This window comes from Ostrea edulis, chromosome 3 (genome assembly GCF_947568905.1).
Source record: "Ostrea edulis chromosome 3, xbOstEdul1.1, whole genome shotgun sequence".
In the NCBI taxonomy this organism is placed as follows: Eukaryota; Metazoa; Mollusca; class Bivalvia; order Ostreida; family Ostreidae; genus Ostrea; species Ostrea edulis.
The window spans coordinates 72805011-72824509 of record NC_079166.1 but is presented as its reverse complement, the minus strand read 5'-3'; the positions used below and the strand labels follow the sequence as shown (position 1 = coordinate 72824509).

The 19499-nt window shown below is 34.9% G+C and overlaps 1 long non-coding RNA gene across 1 annotated transcript; it reads left to right on the top strand.

Annotated features, from left to right (window-relative positions):
* The first annotated feature begins 3142 nt into the window (after positions 1-3142).
* Positions 3143-5524, top strand: LOC130052813 (uncharacterized). Its single transcript, XR_008801205.1, has 2 exons — positions 3143-3286; positions 5327-5524. It is a non-coding gene; the product is annotated as an uncharacterized LOC130052813 (long non-coding RNA).
* Positions 5525-19499: the final 13975 nt, after the last annotated feature.

Here is a 19499-nt window from a genome sequence, read left to right as displayed (position 1 = left end):
TTGTGGATGTTTCTGGGGAAAAAAAACCCCACATAAATAATGGGACAAAATGCAAACATCCATGCACTGGTATCTGGTTACAGCTATCAGTTTTACAACAAAAATAAGAGAAATAAAAAATAGCCTTTCAATATGATACACATATGAATATTACGTTGCCTCGGTCAAACAGGTGGCTTTTTATAAATGTACCCGTCCTCTGCCGTTAACTAGAGCACTACATTCATTCCTTCGTCCCTAAACCTCTGGGTACATACTGGTAGTTGTTTCAAATCCAAACTGCAATGAAACATTTTTGGGTTTGAAAATCAAAAACAGATTGAAAGAAAAAAATATGCATTTTGTGGATATATGTTTACTCCGGTACAATTCAATTCAATACATACACTATGCATAGAAAGTGATTTCCCCTATTAAAATAATTGTTAAATTACATTTAAAGCACAAATACCTACAAATGTACTTCCTTTATAGCATTAATACTATTTGATGGATGCCTAATTATGCTTCCTGAACTACAATTCTAGAAATCCTATCCCTATCCTGTTTCAATGCTACTTTATATGTTGAAAGACTGGACAATTTCTGGTCAAATAGTACCGCTTTTGTTTATGATTCTATAACTCAATCGTATGCATGAAACCATGGAATGTTTGTTTTTTATATTGAACAAAATATGAATTTCCGATTTGTTTTGCGTAAATATTGTAAAATCATAATTTTCTAAATGCTGGCAAATATGATTTGAATATTGTAAATGCTGATAAATGCTAATTACATGTATTCTGGTTTTCTCTTTAATCGCGTCACTACATTTAAATGCTTGTTTTTCATCGCTGGATGTGCTTGCTAGATCAAGTATGATGTGTTTTATACCAATTGTTAGGCAGTTATTGGCACAATAATTCTAACTACGGATTACTCAGTTTACCTGACCGGGATGTAGGGCTCACGGCGGGTGTGACAGTTCAACATGGTATTGTTACTCCTCTTAGGCGTTATGTTGGGAGTTATGAGATTGATCACTGTTCGTTATCTTATATTATGTTGGTTTTCCATAGGCCTAGTTATATATTTGTAACATTGGAAATCCATCCGTGTATTGTACAATGCAGTGACAAACACCAAATCCTGTCATTATGAACTTTCAAGAGTGTGGTGGTTCAAAGATCGTCAATTATAACATTTTCGAACAACAATATAAACTTGCGTATTTGTGATAAATTCGGAAACGCATCGTATGCATTCCATATTAGATTTAATCCGCGAAGTACTGCACCTTTTCAAAGATTTGTTGATCGTAATCTGCAGAAGACTATTAAAGAGTGTTGTGTATTTATGTCATGTAAAAATATATCTTTACATTTTTGCATGCATCTTGAAATGTAACAAAATTTGCTAGAGCGATAATCCACACCTATTCAAGATATTAATCTAGATGAGACAGAAGTTTGAATCTTTTACTACAAAGATATTGCAAGCAATATTCTCCATTAAAGGTTATCTAATATTTAGGTGCTGTGTTGGGACCATATGGAATGAAGCTTCGAACAGTTGTTTACGTAAGTACGAAATATTCCATCTTCAACGACAGTGTAGCGATGGTTCATCGTCATGGACAGTGTTTTTACTCGTTTAGATGATCGAGCGGTCTAGCACACGGATCATATGCTGCTGGGATATTTGATTCCGGGTAGGGGTGGAAATAGCTTTAAAAACAAGATTTAGATTTAAGCAAATCGTTTAGATATATAATTTATAATATATATATATATATATATATATATATATATATATATATATATATATATGTGTGTGGCTCATGACGGGTGTTACCGGTCGGTAGGAGATGCTTACTCCTCCTGAGCATCTGATCCCACCTCTGGTGTGTCCAGAGGCCGGTGTTTGCAAAGCTAAAACATTTTATTGCTTATAGGAGTTATGAGATTGATCAATTTTCGTTATATTCACCATTCAGGAACATTCATTAAATTTGTTGATTATATAAATGGGCATTTGGCATCCAACACATTTGAAGTGTCATCTGTTTGGAAATTTATCTTGAAGCAAGTCAAAACTATTTCTTGTGAATTACTCAGTAAATAAATACGACGTAATCTTTCTTATTTGCACACACAAATTTATTTTTAGAAAATAATGGGAACGGGAAATATTCCTCATTTATATTCACTTTGTAACTAAAAGTATACTTAAAATCAAAACAAACAATGTTCTACAAGAGTTTAGCGGAAGTTGAAAACGTAATTGGTCATGTTGCGTTTAGAATATAAATGTACAGTACATGTTTAATCAATTTAATTGTCATCCGTAGCTTACTCTGATACAAATTTCAAAGTGACGACCCCAATGTTAGAAATACCTGCTTAAAATGATAGCAACCGAGAGTCGTGAGAAATTCAACCTCCTTCTGCTCTCGGAAAACAGTTCGTGTCGTCTTGCCACTTTAAACATTTTCCTCTCACCTAAGGGGATGACGGCGCGTCGACAGATGTGTGTGCAACTACAGTAGAACAAATAGATTGAACCAAATTCCAGAACACCTATGTGTACCGGATGAGGATGTTGAGTTACATTGCTCTAAAATAAAGATTGGCAGTTGGGGGATAGTAAAGTTATGAAGCACATATACTCCACCCCATGACTCCACGACTCAACTCCATTTCATAATTTACCCTAAGCCTACATGTAATTCCACACGTTCCATTTTCTATCTGCCCTGGGGATACCAAACCATCACCCAGTTTCTATAAGTCTAAATATCAATTTGTTCTGAATCTATCTTTCAATTCTGCGTACTGTATACATATCCAAGATTTTGAAATCATTATGGTGCGAGTAACAGCGTGGCTAGAATTTCATCATCGAACGCATGTTGTTTACTTACCTATATGGTCAAGCATGATGGTCACATGTTGCTAGGATATTTGATTCTGCAGGTCGTGAGGTGAACCCCAGATAGTAACAGCGTGGCTAGAATTTCATCATCGAACGCATGTTGTTTACTTACCCATATGGTCAATCTTGATGGTCACATGTTGCTAGGAGATTTGATGGCCTTTGCCATTTCTAAAGTCTATATGAATGAAGTAAATGATATTTGTTTTTATCTTTTCAGCTTGTCCTCCTGGTTACTGGGGATTAAAGTGTAACAACATCTGTGGGTTCCCGTACTACGGAATGCGCTGTTGGAACATGTGTAACTGTTCCGAAAGTGATTGTGATCCAGCCTTAGGATGCAAAACCTTAACTACTTTGGTATCCCCAGGTATAAAGTATAACGTTTTATTGATAAACAAAGCCAATGTGTTCTTTTAAGTACTCACGGAGTTTTCTGTAAGAGTAGACAAAAAATAGAACAACACTGATGTCATAGAGAATATCTTGTGCAAAAATGTAAAACATTTTCTAAATTACAGTCACAGGGGCTGAACCCGTTTTGGACCCGAACTCTGTGATACCATAAATATAGAGAGGGGTCTAACTCAGACCCAGATAAACGAAAAACTACCCACTTGCTTCAATTGCCTAAAAATTCTTAAACTACATGTAGGTGTGGTATGCGTAATTTGCCGGTCTCCTTGCATAGATTAATGTTTCAACTACTTGCATGTCAAATTTGAAGCTACAGGTTCTTGAGATAACAGAGATATACGTCATCGTTTTCTCGATTTCACATGTTTATTTTTACTAGAACATTTACATGTTCAGCTCACTGAGTGAGTTATCGCCTATGACAGCAGCTAAATTCAGACTGGTGTAGAAGATATCGGACCTGTCGATTAAAGTGTCACATTAATTATACGCTACTTACATCCTCATATCACAGAATTCGGGCCAGAAACGGGTTTAGCCCCTGTAAGTACAGTGCATAACTTTTCACTCAGTTCAAACACAGGGGCTTCCTATCCATTTTGTTTTCAATCTATATACAAATATCTAACAAGGGATGACACGAAAATAGGATACCGGTTGTAAACAAAGCTCAAAATCACCATAGTTCCAAGAAACAGATCGAATATTGTCATACGAAGGGTGTTAAACATTTCGTAATACAAGTCCAACGTAGTCCGATCATTTCATATTTAATTTAATGAGTTTTATAAAAGAAAATAATTCAAGCTGTAGGCGTTGTCGTCGATCACTATTTTCCGTAACAAAAGCATGTACAACTTTGAAATTTGGTCACAATTTCTCCCCCATGAAGTGTAAGTGTGAGTTTCCATTTTCGCTGGATTGGTACGTCCTTGAATTACTTTGGAGCTACAAGTAGGTCAAACAGTTTCCCGGACTTTTTCGTTACAGATACAAATATTGCCCTGTAATTTACACATAAGCTTCCTCTAAGAGGAATGGAAGTTAAGTTAGCATATCTGCTGGATTGGCTCGTCCGTCCGTAGCCTACCTTAGGACTAAAAGTAGGTCAAACAAATTTCTTTTTTTTTTTATAATGGGTACACATATTGCCCTGCAATTTAGTCACAAGCTTCCCCTTTGAGCAGTACAAGTTCAGTTTGCATTTCAGCTGCATTGGCCTATCCTTGATATACTTTTGGGCTAAGAATAAGTCAAACAGTTTTTCGGGCTTTTCTTTCATTACGAATACAGATGTTGCGCTGAAATTTAATCACAGGCTTCCTCTTGCAGGAATACAAGTTAAGTTTCCATTTCAGCTGGATTGGTCCATCATTGACCTACTTTTGGACTAAAAATAGGTCAAATGGTTTTCCGGGATTTTTTCATTATGAAAACCGATATTACGCTGAAATTTAGTCCCAGGTTTCCTCTTGCAGGAATACGAGTTCTCGTTTGCATTTCAGTGGGATTGGTGGACTATTACCTACATGTACTTGAGGGGTAGAAGTAGGTCAAAGAGTTTTTCAGTTTTTTTTGTATGATCACAGATATATTTCTCTGAAACTTTGTCACAACCTCTTTCTCAGAAAAATGTATAATCAGTTCAAACATTTCAACTTAATGGGTGCACCACGACCAACTTTAGAGCTAAAAGTAGATCAGATGGTTTCCCCGACTTTTTATCAGCATAGATAAATATTGTACCGAAATTTTGTCACAACCTCACTCTCAGAGAAATACAGAATCAGTTCACATGTCATGCAGATTGGTGCACCATGACCCACTCAAAGGCTTTTCTATTTAGAATATGTGGTGTATCAATTCAGATTGCACAATATGCTTCCGGGTTGAATTTCACTGTCCAACGGGCGTATATTGTACCGTTTGCGATATTTTGTTAAAGTCTATTTGAATGAAATTTGTAAGCGATATTTTTCAAAATGTTTTTCAGCTTGTCCTCCTGGTTACTGGGGAATAAAGTGCAACAACATCTGCAAGTTCCCGTACTACGGAGTGCGCTGTTTGAACATGTGTAACTGTTCCGATAGTGATTGCGACCCAACCTTAGGATGCGAAACCTTAACGACCTTGACATCCCCAGGTATAACGTATAACGTTTTATTGATAAATAAAGTCGATATATTCTCTATATTACACATTACGTTTTTAAATGAACGGTACAGGAAAATTTGCATGTGTATGCACACTATACCAACAAGTGAATAATATATTTAGAATTGCAACAAATCTTGTTTTCTGCAAGAGTTGGTAAAAATGTAACAATACCGATGCCTTAAAAACATGCTGTCCAAAAAATTTAGATGATGTTCTTAAAGCACGGTACATAAATATTCACTCAATTCAAACATCACAAACGTGCTGAGACCATGTTCCGCTACACACCTCAATTGAGGTCCTACAACTGTAAGAAACATATGTTATATTGAATTTGATGGCGCGTACAGGTGAATATAATGTGTGTGGTTTTGGGCTCAAGCGGATCAGATGCTTCAATTCATTCTGAATAAGCTGATGGAGTAAAATTCCGATACGGAACGTACTGTGGCGATGTAACTGAATCAATTTAAAGAAGAATTGTGTCCTCTGTTTCCTATCACGTTAGAAAGCGCTAAGGTGACCAAAGTACTACCTGAAAAAAAATCAGGTAATTAGGAAAAATATGAACATTACGAAAAGGTTTCTGATACTTTAACTCGAGGTTTGTTGGCGTTGAATGATAACAAATATGATTAGTGTAAGGATCGTACAGGTGAAAGCAAATATAATTCGATAAAAACGCAATTTCTTATCAAAATGATCGGTATATCTCCCGGTGGCTGTTGCAGAGTTAAGTATTACATCTCGAACTCTGTAGCAGATGATTCTGATGATGGAAAGCGTATCAACAAGGCTGAAAATAAGGCTCTTATAGAAAAAGGAAAAAAGAAGAACAAACGGAAAAATAAAAGTATAGAAATAATATTTCTAATGATGTTAGGGGCTTTGCTCCGTCTTATTGTCATTTTCCAAGGCAGCCACTCCGTGGGTCATCGCTCTTTCAGTTTGAATTTCCTGGAATGTCGGAGCCGAGATTCGCCACCAGATGTTTTCACTGTGGAAAATGAATTACTCTACCCGAGCAAGTAGGACGGAAAGAGAATCCGATCTGATGCGTATTCTACCGAAAATATCTATTTTGATATTTTACAATTTGATGATTGTTGTTCATGAGTACAAAGAAAACGGTAAAGTTTTTGTAAGGGATCGTTAAAAAGGTAATTTTCAGTTTTGGAAAAACATTAATGCACGCAGATTTATTTTTGATACATTTAGTTTTGATTACAGGATTCCGTATTTTTCTTTGCTACAAGGTAGATTTTCCAAGAACAACAGTTTTGCTTTACAGGAGGATGAATTTGTACGAGGTGCGATTATAGATCTGTAAGACAATGGTTTGATGACAGAGGAATACGAAGTGCCTTTTCTTAGTAATCCTCTTTCAGTTTCAGTGGAATATATTCTTGTGATTTGCTTGGAATTTGATATTGTTACGCGTTATTTTCAGTTCCATGGTGTGCCGTTGGGTCTTACTTTTACATCATACATTTTCGCCGAGCTTACTAAGGCCTTGAACAAGAAATGACGTAGAAAAAGGAAACATTTCGATGCGTTTAGATAACGGTTTTGCATGTCACTGTGATTATGTAAAAGCGTGTGAAATGTACTCAAATATGGTTTTTGCAGGTCTCATACCAAAAGGCTTAAAGTCTACAGTGTATGCGGATACCCTGTCAAAAGATAGAATTGTAAGGCATATATTTGAATTGTGAACAGGGCACTTATCATCCATGTCCCTACACGAAGATTAAGCAAACTTTCAGACACTGAGAGTAAGGCGTACTGTTAGCCTGGTTGGCATGGTAATTTCTGTGTCTATTGTTATTGGCACTGTTTCTCATCTTGTGACTAGATGTCGTAGCATTGATACGCTATCTTCAACATCCTGGAATAGCATGATACATTTATCTGAAGGACGTATCAATTAAATTCAGCATGGAGAAATATGATAGATAAAATTAATGGAAAAGAAATGAAGTATATTTCATGTTCCAATCGGATTTTCTATACTAACGCAAATGAGACGTGATTTGATGATTATTGGGTACATACAGGTAACGCTGTTTCCCATGGTGTATCGGGAAAAGGGAGATGGAGAATAGATCCACATGGAGAGAATTAGTGGCCGTAGAGAGGGTATTATGCTTCTTTTTTTCATTTTCTGGAAAAAAGGAATATTAAATGGAAAAATAATAATATATTATTATATATTAAATGGTTCAGAAATAATATGAATGTTGTGTCTATTGTAAGAAAGGAGATTTTGAAATGACAAGAAATTGCAACGATTTTTTTTAAATTGTCTAGAATATAAAATCCGTTTACAGATAGAATGGGTTTTCAGAGAGATGAATGATCAAGCAGATTATCTAAGTCATATTGTTGATTTTAATGATTGGGAGACAACTCAAAGTCTATTTGATGAAATTTCTCGTACATGAGGTCTTTACGGCATAGATGTTTTTACTTGTGATTATAATGCAAAAGTTGAAAATGTTGCTCCTTTGCAGTTTATAATTTTACCTTGAAATGGAAAAATGGCTGGATAGTTCGTTCAATTTATTTGATTGGTAGAGTTTTAGAATACATATTTACAAGTAAAGGATTTTGCACGCATGTAGATGTAGTTCCTTTGTAAAAATCTTCGTCTTTTTGGTTTATTTCAATTTGAAATATTATCAAAGCACATATTGTAAACTGGGGAAATCGTCCTGTTGGGAACGAATGTTACCCATCTGGAAAATTGAAATCTAGTATTTTCAGTATAGAAGATTTAAAATGTAGAATGCTTGCAATTTCTTATGCTTGGTTTCAGAGAATGCTTTTGGGAGAGATCAAAGTTTTTCTACTATTCAATCATTTCTTTCTGGTATGAATCTTAATTGTTTATTTTCATTTTCAGTATTATCCTATATGCAATTCTGTCATTTGACATGAATTTAGTTAATTGCACATTTTGTGCGTGATGTCATTTATTTGACATGAAAGCTGGAAATAATATTTGAAATTTGTCGTTTGATACAAATTCTGATAATTGATAAAGATTTGTGTGGCATGTTCTTTAAGTGTGAAGTCATATGGAATATCCCATTTGGGTTTTATGATGGTTTGTTACATCAATTTAATGTTTAACATTGTGTTTACAAATTAAAAAAAAACAACTGATGTCGAAGTTATTGAGAATGGTTTCGAGATACGTGATTGGTAAACTTCTATCCTATACTAAAATGCAGGAGATTTTCATCAAAGCGTTTACAGGAACTGTCAAACACATTTAGGTGTATATACTACATAATTTGCAATCTGGTGGAGTTACGGGTTGTGTGGTTCGTGGGATTTTTAAGAGTCATTGACGGGATCGGCGAAAGATGGATGCATTAACAATCCACTCAAAGAACAATTTTATGTGTCTAACAATCTTGAACTTTAATTATTTTAAGCAACGATGTGATTCATATTATTTAAATTTCCATATGTATTGATATATTTATTACAGATGAATTCAATAAATGTACATGTATGTTTCAGTATGTCTTCCCGGTTCTCTGCATTGTAAGCTGCTACCTAGTTCACTTACATGTACAATGTAGTGTGTTACAAAAAATGTATGTTACCTTATTACTGATCTTGTATCACAAATGAATGGATACAATCCAACTTATATGCACATGCTGTCATGTATTACATCGTATTGTTATAACATTAAAGCTGCTGCGTATCGTTGCTAGTTGATTTTGTGTGTAGTGTTGTTTCATTACCGAACTTGTTTCAGAAATAAGAATCTCATCTTATGTGGCCTTATAAAGAAAATAATTTAAGAGTTAGGCACACATAAATACACACCTCCCTGAAAATACCCGAGATGGGATCAGGTACATGGGAGGAGTATGTATCCTCGGTATCGGTAATCTTTTCGGTATATATGTATAACATGTAAAAAGTATGCAGGTCTACAAATTGTATAGATTTATTATAGTTATGCCCACATTTCTGAAGATGCATGGGCCTAGTCCATCCAAAATAAGTTCAACTATCACATAACGAAATATTTCTAAATTTAAAATTCTTAAATATTCGACACTATTATGAAAGGCGAAGATAACTAATAGTGATCAATCTCGTAGCTCCTATGAGGGACACACCATACAGAGTTGGGCAGACACGTAAAACTTTGATAATCTGTTGTGCCCCCACCCTACCCGCTGGGTATCAGAATTTCAACAAACTTTAATTTTCACCTGGGATCAGATGCCTAGGAGGAGTAAAAATCCCTTGTCGACCGGCCACAACTGCCGTGATCCCTATATCTTGATCAGACAAACGGCCAATCCGTAGTTGAAATCAACCTCAGTTAGTTTGAATCATGGCAAACAGCATTTTACCTACTGATAATTTGTATTGGTAAATTAGATCGTTGTAACGAACATGGAATATGCGAAATGCTGACTTTTAACGAGATTGTTGAAACCCATCTCACATCAACTAATATAAATATAAGAACTGAAAATGCACGCACACACACACACACACACACACACACACACACACACACACACACACACACACACACACACACATACGTGTAACGCGTGTCAAATGAACATCTTAACTTCCCACCTGCAACTGAACACTTCTACAGTTATTGGTATTTTAGTACGAAAATTTACTATTTGGTACTAAAAACAACATAGAAGACATTGCTGCGGTCGAAATTTGTGAAATATCGTTTTATTCACTCCTTGAATTTTTGCTTATGCAAGTGAACACTTTCCTTTACACACGGTCAATTGAACACTTTCCTTTACACACGGGCAATTGAACACTTTCCTTTACACACGGGCAATTGAATACTTTCCTTTACACACAGGCAATTGAACACTTTCCTTTACACACGGTCAATTGAACACTTTCCTTTACACACGGTCAATTGAACACTTTCCTTTACACACAGGCAATTGAACACTCTGACACACACGGGCAAATGAACACTCTGACACACACGTGTAATTGAACACTCTGACGCACATGGCCAATTAAATACTCTGATACACGCAGCCAGTTAAACACTCTGATACACACGGGCAATCAAACACTCTGAAACATCCAAACAATCATTCTCACCACGCTAAATAAATAAGGCCAAATCTCTAAAGCTTACAAAAAAGCGTGAAACGATGATATAAATCGAAATTGGGATGGGATAGACAGGGAATCCACACATTTCGTTGAAATTATCGCCGCAAGAAAATAAAAAAAAGGGGGGGGGGTAGTATTGATTGGATGATTGATTATATATTTTACGTCCCGTCGAGAATATTTTATTCATATTGAGACGTAACTAGCTTTAAGCGGAGTACCACGAATTTAGACATATCCAATGTATCCATAGGGTTCAGGGTCGTAGCAGTGAGGGTTCTTTGAAATATCGTGCCAACACCTACTACATGTACGACAAGGGATATACGTTTATAAGGTCACATCCAAAAGATCCGTGATTCACACTTCTAAATGTCGAGCATTTGGCGAACGAGCAATTAACACTACCAATTTTAACGTCTTAAGTTTGACGCATGAACGATGCTTGAACTCACGACCTCCCGGTTACGAAGCGAACTCTCTACCATTGAGCTACCGCGACCGGTCGGGGGGAGGGGTAGTAGTGTCCATAATAATGACTTTTAATGTAATAATAACTTATGATAATCATCATTATTATATATATATATATATATATATATATATATATATATATATATATATATATACTTCTATGATTATAGACTCCCTCGTTTGCCAATGCATGCTGTACGGGCCAGACTCTGTAGTAATTCTACCAAAAAGTATGATAAATAGAATCAAAATTCTGTAATACAGTGCCTAAAGGATCTAAAACAAGTATTCATAATTATATACATTTTTTGTATCACTTTAAGTTTTTTGTTGACTTTTGACATGAATAAAAATTAGATATCTTTGTAAAGAAATGTTACGCGATATCTTAATTCCACTCTAAAAGGGAACATTTTCATGAACATTCTGTTTATATATGTAACTACATAGATGTGACCTTACAGAAAACTTTAATCAAACGTTGCAAAAACCATAAATTCTTTGAAAATCCGGTTTATAACACCAGTTTATATAACATAACTTCAGAATCAGGATTTGTTCCCGGTTCCTTTATATACTGTTACAAAAATATCTACATGTTTATGATATGTACATGCACATTATGTCAATTTTGACTATCATCTCACCTTGAAATATGAGGACAAAATTGTAATAGAGAACCCCCAAAAATCACGATTTTGCTTCATCTTAGATATTTTTGTTTAGAGATTTCGTGCCTTTGGCACTCATTACGCCCTTCCCTAAACGTGTTACGTGTTGGACACCCCCCCCCTTCCTCATTAACCACGTCTGAAACACACCGACAATTGAACCTGGTACATTGCGCATAAATTGAACTATTATAACGGAAGGTAAAATTCAAGTTACATATTTGTAAGTTTTATTGATGAACTTAGTCCAGTCTCGAAAGGCAAGTAGAGATTTAAAACATTCCCTGAACATCGGCAATTCGCGCCTTCGAATGAGAAATAATCTCCCTCTTAAAAGTGATTTGGACCCCCACTCCTTTCCCTGCCGATCTGGGGACAGAGATGACCAATTGCAAATTCAAGGGAATATATTACCTTCTGTTTTTGTTCAAAAACTGGACGTGTCCTCTCATGACCTTTATAATACAAATTCACCAGGTTGATTTTTAAAATCTTATTAATGTTTTACATAAGCTCAAATTAAAGTCCAATAATATACGCACATCAAATCAATTATCGCTCTCATTAATTCAATTGATGCGCACATCCATGTGGTGGAAATATTGCTCGCAAAAATTAATTTAGAGTTCTGTATGAATGACTTGATTATCTCTTTTAATTCAATGGAGGATCTTTTTAATTATATATACAAGGCTATTTCATAAGCAATTAATGCGCGCATCATTTTTTTTTTAAAAGAGCAACAATTCAATTAAAGAAATCATTCAATTGTGGATATCTTGCATTGAAGATTTATATCTCAATTAGATAATCTCTCTAAAATAATTATTCCACGCATCAATTTAATTAATGATATCATTAATTCAATAGAAGAGAGCAATAATTCAATTATTGTGCACATTAAGTGATGTTAGCATTAATGAATTATTGCTCTCTTCAATTGAATTGTAGCAAGCATTAATTCTATTGTTGGTATCATTAAATTATAATTCATTTGAGGAGAGCAACAATTAAATTATTGCGTTCATCAATTCAGCAGAATAAATAATGATATCAATAATTCAATTCATGCTCGCAATATATATATAATGCAGAATTGAAGATATTAATTATTTGAAGAGATCTTTAATTGCAATGTTGGTGCATGAAATGAATTGATAATATCTTCAAATAATTAAAGATATCTTCAAATATTTGAGTTTGTTAATTTGGCGCTCCATAGATCTAAAACTATTCCTAGTGGATTCTGGTGCTTTCTGGCTCAGACATCATAACAGCTCTTGCCACAAATGAATCTCACCATACAAGTGATAAAAACACACTTGAATATGTTGCAGAAAAATAAAGATCAGGTGGGTCGCATATACCTATAGCCACCTCTCTTTTAATTTCTTCATAGGATTCATATACTTAAAAGGGATTTTTCTCCTTGAAAAGGTGATATTTAAAAATATGTCACTTTTCAGGAATTTTATAATCCACCAATAGTATGTACCGGGGTAATTTCTAAACTGTTTGGTGAAAATGTTGACAATTAAGAATCAGTCACTGGTTATCCATGTGGAATTTAGCTATCTCATATGAATAAACTTTTGATTATTTTACTACAATGTACCATGTTAACCAATTTCGGAAATAATTCCTTATTTGTCTTAAATTTTGATTTGATATAAAGAGCAAACTGAAATGATAAACCAAAGTTCACATTCAACACCAGTGAGGCAATTGTATACAAATATCAAATTCATATATTACAGAATTCATTAAGATATTTGAATTATTCTAATCTTTTAATGTTCCATGGTAGCAATGAAAACAGCAGGTCTTTTATTCTCAGTCATATATTTTATTATATTACAGGAGATGTTATATGTACAATTAGTATATATATATATATATATACATTATATATGTAATTCCATGTGCCAAAAAAATGTATACATACATGAGTAATTCAACCACAGACATATCAATAAATTTGCATTTAATACATTGAATGTAGTCCTTTGATTAAATAATCAACACAGATGGATCCATATGATAATACATGTATTTGTAAAAGAAAAAAAATGAGTTCCATTTCTCATACAAATGATATCTATACAAATATCAAAATCAACAAGAGGCCCAGGGGCCACATCGCTCATCTGAGTCACCTTGGCCCTGCTGTTTTGATTTTTAAATGCTATTTTATCAATCTTTATTCTCATGAATAATGTGACCCAAACCTACCTCTAAAGAACACACCATTACTAAAATGAAATCATATAACACAAAGATATGACAAGCATGATATTGCTGTTCTGGATAAGACCAAGGTATGAAGTCATAGGTCTTGGTATGATATGAAAGACTTAGCCATAAGTAATCTATATACAATACATGAAAGTCCTATCTAATATAGTCCTGGATATACTTAATAAGTTATACTTTCTTAAAAGTAGGTCAAACTCAGAGTTCAGGGTCACAAGGTCAAAGAACATAATATGATTGATTGTTTTAACTGTTTTCCGCCACACTCAACAATTTTTCAGTTATCTGGTGGTGCCCAGTTTTTATTGGTGGAAGAGAGAACCCAGATACAATGTACCTGGGAAGAGACCACTGACCTTCCGAGAGTAAACTGGGAAACTTTCTCACTTACCGGTGCAAGCAGGATTCGAACCCACACCAACCACTGAAGAGACATTATTTGTCGAAATGCGCATCTGGTGCATCAAAATTGGTACCGTATAAGTTTTACCTTAAACACAATGTAGTTCAGGACACACTGAATAGGTCAGATTTGTTTTGCCATAAAAATTGTATATACAAGATATGAAAGCTCTAGTTTAAATAGTTCAAGAGATATCTTTAAAGATTTTTCCTTTAAATATATCAGCATATAAAACTTTGATCCCCTATTGTTACCACACCATACCTCCCGGGAAATGATTTTAACAAACTTGAATATGCACTATGTCAGGAAGGTTTAATGTAAATTTGTGTGCTTCATACTAAATTTGAAAAGAATTCTGTTATTCGAATCGTAGATTGATCGCTGTTCGTTATCTTCACCTTTCAGTTATAGAATTTAGTTAAAAATATTCAATTGTTAACATGGACGGACTACAACGGACGCAGACCAATAGCAATATGTCATCTGAGTTTACTCAAGTGACCTAAAATTGTATAATTTTTCTAAAGCTTTTGAAAATTGATAATGCTATAAAAGCCTAGTCTGATCCCTTACACCCCATTTCAATAGTTAAGCGTAAAAACAGACTGGAGTGGATGGGGACCAAACTTAAGAAAGCTGTGAGATTAGTTCAATATTCAAACCTACAGTTTTTGAATAATAAGTATTTAACCCAACTGGGATGATTTCATCCAAAATATTTCACTAAAAATATTTGTGGGGATATTAGTTCACACAGACATTATGTTTCAAAATGAGTACGAGTATGGAAATGAACTGGGGTTCAAATTGACTGGCTACGTATACCTAACATGGCTACATCAACAAAGAAAATCACTTGAAGCTGTGAGTTTTTAGGTTATATGTGGGTTTAAGGAATATTTGAAAGTATGCTTGGAAACAAGTATAGTGGGAAAATATGTTAGGAATTATTTAATATTAAATTCATGAGACAGCGATGCAGGAATGCAGTGATAGAGGGACTTAACCATGCACTTTTTTTCTGTGCCGTAAATTGAAGATTTTTAATAAGGGGCTCATCTGAAGCTCTAGTGCTCTGACTTGCCCCAATATCTTCTCAAAGAGCTACGATTTTGGGTTTAGTTCTGCATCTAGTTTTTTAGGAGAAGATTTTAAAAGATTTTCCTTGTATATATTTCACATATAAAACTTAGATCCCCTATTGTGATCCCACTCTACCCCTGTGAGCCATGACCTTTAACAAACTTGAATCTGTACTATATATGAATGTAAAACTTTGATCCTCGATTGTGACCTCACCCTACCCCCGGATACCATGATTTGCACAAAACAGGAACCTTTTATGTGAATTCAACTTTCCTGGTCCAGTGGTTCTTGAAAATGTTTTTTAAATGACCCCACCCTATTTTTGCATACCCTTTATCTATTGATGATGCATACCAAGTTTGATTGAAACTGGCCCAGTGGTTCACTCTGGAGAAGAAAATGAAAATGTGAAAAGTTTACAGAGAGACAGACGACAGGCAAAGGTGATCAGAAAAGCTCATTTGAGCCTTTGGCTCAGGTGAGCTAAAAAAGTATATAAACATGTTCAATGTTAAACCTGTTTGTTGTATTGCTTAACAGCTCCATTGCCAGCATCTACCCTTACTGAGCTTACAGTGTCAGACCTTGATATCATCATCATCACTCATTTTGACTATCCAGGCCAAATTAATATTTTTGCAAGGGTGAGGCCTGGCTGTCCTGTCGAGGTTGAAGTTTGTACTTCCACACTTGGCGACCCAGTGGATTGATCCTATCCAATCTTCTAAACTCTAGGTCTCGTTTTAGGATCTCATCCCATGTCAGCTTTGGTCTACCTGTGAAGTTCTTTTCTGTTGATCATGATGCATAACATTCTGACAAATCTGCAAAAATATTTAGAGAAATGATTAGTAAAAGGTCTTCGTAAAAGGTAGCAAGAAATGTACAATTAGATAAAACTCATAATTTCTATTTTTACAAAGTAAGTGTTTATCAAATGATCAGCTGTAAATATTAATTCACACATCAATTATCATTTTTAAAGATTCAAAGTGATACAGATATCATAAACATTTTATGACAAATATACATGTATCATAACTTCAGATTGTTTTTATAAAAAACAAATGTATCCCCAGCTCCCCAAATTGGAAGTGCTCCAAATGAAACCTCCAACCCCTTAATGTACTGCATGGTATGGAAGATAAAGCATGAGCAGGAACATAGACATTATGAACTCCAATAATTAAGCCACATAGGAGAAGGGTTCACAAACTATTTTACACCCTCCACCCCTACAATCCACTATATTAGGGACAACATTTGGATCTTTGATCTGTCCCTGCAATATGCACATCGCAAATGGCATTGAAGTATTCTACAAAATTTCAAGTCTATCGGATAAGCCGTATAGGAGAAGTATTCACAAGCTATTTTAACATCCTCCACACCTCTTATATCTACTATTAACTTTTAGAAAAATAATTGGACACTCCTGTCCCGACAATATGCACATCTACAAATGGCAATGAAGCATTGTACAAAGTTTCAAATCTATCCAATAAGCCATATAGGAGGAGAAGTGTTGAAAAGGTATTTTACATCCTCCACCCCTCTAAGATCTACTATTAACTTTTAGGAAAATAATTGGATCCTTCCGTCCCACCAATATACACATCTACAAATGGCAATGAAGCATTGTACAAAGTTTAAAGTCTATCCGATAAGCCATATAGGAGAAGTGTTCACAAGATTTTGTGGCAGACGGACAGAAAGTACAAAAACAATATGTCTCCCCTGAAAGAGGGGAGACATAATTACAGTACTGCAGCAATATTTTCACTGTATTTCAGTTGGAGGCTGTCAAAATACAAATTATCAATATACTCTTAAGGTGCAAATCAAAACTTGTATATATATACCTTTTCTCAATACATTTTAATGCGTTTTATTTCATCTCTAGTGGACTCTCTTTAGGACTGGCTTATTTTGCTGGGAATATGGGCATCTAGCTATCCTGGTGCCATGCTCTTTTTAATGAATATTGTATTTTCTAGATTATGTCAAAGCCACTTTTTCTCTTTGATGCAAAATTATGTTTGACTGAAATTAAAGTGAAGGTTATTTAACAAGAAATCTAGTAGACACATTCAAGCAATACCTGTTCCCAATCTAATTAAAATTAGATCTTTGATCCGCTCATGCAATCGCTACACAAAGAGATTGCATGAGCGGATCAAAGATCTAATTTTAATTAGATTGTACCTGTTCCCTACCACTACTAACTATATATTTATTCAACATATGTTCAAATTCAATGGAACCACTGGACTTCATATACTATTTTGTCAAAATGCACAGTATTAATGAAGAGGGTGTTACAACTTACATATACCAGATAAGACGTATCATCAATGTTCTACCTAATATATTAATATCTGCTCTAGAACCTGATTTTCATGCACCCATGTTATGATGGACTGTATTATGGTATTTATCAAGCTCTTTCATCTGTCTGTTAGCTTTTTTAAAAATTCAAAATCTTAGTTTATCAATCCTTATACCCACTCAGGTGATCTAATCAGTAATTAAAAAAACTGATTAATCTTTTTGAACATCATATCTAGCAAAGATACTTACGTACATATGTAACTTTAAAATGATACTTATGCCTTGTTCAAACAGCGGTTTTAATGCATATTTTGAATTAAAATTTTCAAACTTTAATGCGCATCAAATATACTTCGTAGAATAGATATAGGCCCCTGCATAATGACAAATTTGGGTCACATGCATCATACCCCTGGTTAGCTATAGATTTATATTTATGATAATTTTGACTGAAAAACTAATTTTAAAAAACTTAATTGATCGCTAAAAATAGTGAACATTAAGTAATTAGAAAATGCCAGATGTAGATCTGTGCTCTGCAGAGACATACTGGGTCATATATGCATAAAGAAGAAAAAAACTATAAAACAATTCTCTTTGATCCACTGTAAATTGTTGGAAAATATTCGATCCCTGGGTCAGAAGAACGTGAACAACATTAAATGATAATGAAGTATTGTACACAATGGCCTTCATTTTTGCAGTTACTGCCATTACACCGGAAGTAGGGGGCGTGCTTACTGATGGGGTCCCCCCCAATTGTGGCCCCATCCTACCCCCGGGGGCCATAATTCGAGCAAACTTGAATCTGCACTATGTCAGAAAGTTTTCATGTAAAAATCAGTTTTTCTGGCTCAGTGGTTCTTGAGAAGAAGATGTTTAAAGATTTTTCATATATATTTGTATGTAAAACTTTGATCCCCTATTGTGGCCCCATCCAACCCCCGGGGCCCATGATTTGAACAAACTTGAATCTGCATTATGTCAGGAAGCTTTCATGTAAATCTCGATCAGGCCATCATTAAAAATATTTTTGTTTGATGTACTCTAACTCACATTTTTCAAGGTGGGTCGGTAGGTAGGGGTTTTTTTTTTGTTTTTTTTTTTTAACGTCATGAAAATTTGTAATATTTTCTTTTAGAATAAGGAGAATTTTCTATTTTTCAAGGGACCCCCCCCCCCCCCCAAAGTTTTAAATTGCTGGAAAAAATGGTCGGGTAGGAGCAAATTTGATTGGTCGGTCGGAGTACATCAAACAAATCAATGTTTATTTTTGGCCTCAGCTTTTCTGGCTTAGTGGTTCTTGAGAAGAAGATTTTTAAAGTTTTCCCCTATATATTTGTATGTAAAACTTTGATCCCCCCTTGTGGCCCCATCCTACCCCCGGGGGCCATCATTTGAACAAACTTGAATCTGCAATATGTCAGGAAGCTTTCAGGTAAATTTCAGCTCTTCTGGCCCAGTGGTTCTTGAGAAGAAGATTTTTAAATGACCCCACCCTATTTTTGTGATTATCTCTCCTTTGAAAGGGACATGACCCTTCATTTGAACAAACTTGAAAGCCCTTCACCCAAGGATGCTTTTGGCCAAGTTTGGTTGAAATTGGCCCAGTGGTTCTGGAGAAGAAGTCGAAAATGTGAAAAGTTTAC